The following is a 2500-nucleotide window of genomic DNA, read 5'->3' as shown; positions in this document are numbered from 1 at the left end:
TTCCAAACCCAAACTCCAAACTTCATTTTTTAGCATACAATGCCCCCGTGCACGCGGGGGTGCTTGAGCGTGCGGGGGAGGAGTCATAATGGGCAAAACTAACTCGGGGGACCTCCAAATCGAAATCCGTCTCGAGCAAAACACTTCTTAGGCTTCTAGGAAGCTCCCATAAAATTTCCGAACCCAAACTCCAAACTTCATTTTTTAGCATACGATGCCCACGTGCACGCCGGGGTGCTTGAGCGTGCGGGCGAGGAGTCATAATGGGCAAAAACTAACTCGTGGGATCTCCAAATCAAAATCCGTCTCGAGCAAAGCATTTCTTAGGCTTCTAGGAAGCTCCCATAAAATTTCCGAACCCAAACTCCAAACTTCATTTTTTAGCATACGATGCCCACGTGCACGCCGGGGTGCACGAGCGTGCGGGCGAGGAGTCGTAATGGGCAAAATTAACTCGGGGGACCTCCAAATCGAAATCCGTCTCGAGCAAAGCATTTCTTAGGCTTCTAGGAAGTTCCCGTAAAATTTTCAAACCCAAACTCCAAACTTCATTTTTTAGCATACGATGCCCACGTGCGCGCCGGTGTGCACGTCGGGGTGCTTGAGCGTGCGCGCGAGGAGCCGTAATTGGCAAAATTAACACGGCGGAAATCTAAATCGAAATCCGTCTCGAGCAAAGCACTTCTTAGTCTTCTAGGAAGCTCCCATAAAATTTTCAAACCCAAACTCCAAACTTCATTTTTTAGCATACGATGCCCACGTGCACGCCGGTGTGCACGAGCATGCGGGCGAGGAGTCGTAATGGGCAAAATTAACTCGGGGGACCTCCAAATCGAAATCCGTCTCGAGCAAAGCATTTCTTAGGCTTCTAGGAAGTTCCCGTAAAATTTTCAAACCCAAACTCCAAACTTCATTTTTTAGCATACGATGCCCACGTGCGCGCCGGTGTGCACGTCGGGGTGCTTGAGCGTGCGCGCGAGGAGCCGTAATTGGCAAAATTAACACGGCGGAAATCTAAATCGAAATCCGTCTCGAGCAAAGCATTTCTTAGGCTTCTAGGAAGCTCCCATAAGATTTCTGAACCCAAACTCCAAACTTCATTTTTTAGCATACGATGCCCACGTGCACGCCGGTGTGCACGAGCATGCGGGCGAGGAGTCATAAAGGGCAAACTTAACTCGGGGGACCTCCAAATCGAAATCCGTCTCGAGCAAAGCATTTCTTAGGCTTCTAGGAAGCTCCCATAAAATTTTCAAACCCAAACTCCAAACTTCAATTTTAGCATACCATGCCCACGTGCACGTCGGGGTGCACGAGCGTGCGGGCGAGGAGTCATAATGGGTAAAATTAACCCGGGGGACCTCCAAATCGAAATCCGTCTCGAGCAAAGCACTTCTTAGTCTTCTAGGAAGCTCCCATAAAATTTTCAAACCCAAACTCCAAACTTCATTTTTTAGCATACGATGCCCACGTGCACGTCGGGGTGCACGAGCGTGCGGGCGAGGAGTCATAATGGGCAAAATTAACTCGGGGGACCTCCAAATCGAAATCCGTCTCGAGCAAAGCATTTCTTAGTCTTCTAGGAAGCTCCCATAAAATTTTCAAACCCAAACTCCAAACTTCATTTTTTAGCATACGATGCCCACGTGCACGTCGGGGTGCACGAGCGTGCGGACGAGGAGTCATAATGGGCAAAATTAACTCGGGGGACCTCCAAATCGAAATTCGTCTCGAGCAAAGCATTTCTTAGGCTTCTAGGAAGCTCGCATAAAATTTTCAAACCCAAACTCCAAACTTCATTTTTTAGCATACGATGACCACGTGCACGCCGGGGTGCTTGAGCGTGCGGGCGAGGAGTCATAATGGGCCAAAACTAACTCGTGGGACCTCCAAATCAAAATCCGTCTCGAGCAAAGCATTTCTTAGGCTTCTAGGAAGCTCCCATAAAATTTCCGAACCCAAACTCCACACTTCATTTTTTAGCATACGATGCCCACGTGCACGCCGGGGTGCACGAGCGTGCGGGCGAGGAGTCGTAATGGGCAAAATTAACTCGGGGGACCTCCAAATCGAAATCCGTCTCGAGCAAAGCATTTCTTAGGCTTCTAGGAAGTTCCCGTAAAATTTTCAAACCCAAACTCCAAACTTCATTTTTTAGCATACGATGCCCACGTGCGCGCCGGTGTGCACGTCGGGGTGCTTGAGCGTGCGCGCGAGGAGCCGTAATTGGCAAAATTAACACGGCGGACCTCCAAATCGAAATCCGTCTCGAGCAAAGCACTTCTTAGTCTTCTAGGAAGCTCCCATAAAATTTTCAAACCCAAACTCCAAACTTCATTTTTTAGCATACGATGCCCACGTGCACGCCGGTGTGCACGAGCGTGCGGGCGAGGAGTCATAATGGGCAAAATTAACTCGGGGGACCTCCAAATCGAAATCCGTCTCGAGCAAAGCATTTCTTAGTCTTCTAGGAAGCTCCCATAAAATTTTCAAACCCAAA

Source organism: Cornus florida, unplaced genomic scaffold (assembly GCF_030987335.1).
Source record: "Cornus florida cultivar Cherokee Brave unplaced genomic scaffold, ASM3098733v1 CherokeeBrave_3.0.0_Hap2_scaffold_136, whole genome shotgun sequence".
Classification (NCBI taxonomy): domain Eukaryota; kingdom Viridiplantae; phylum Streptophyta; class Magnoliopsida; order Cornales; family Cornaceae; genus Cornus; species Cornus florida.
The sequence above is the reverse complement of the archived record's forward strand: the minus strand, read 5'-3'. Positions refer to the sequence as shown.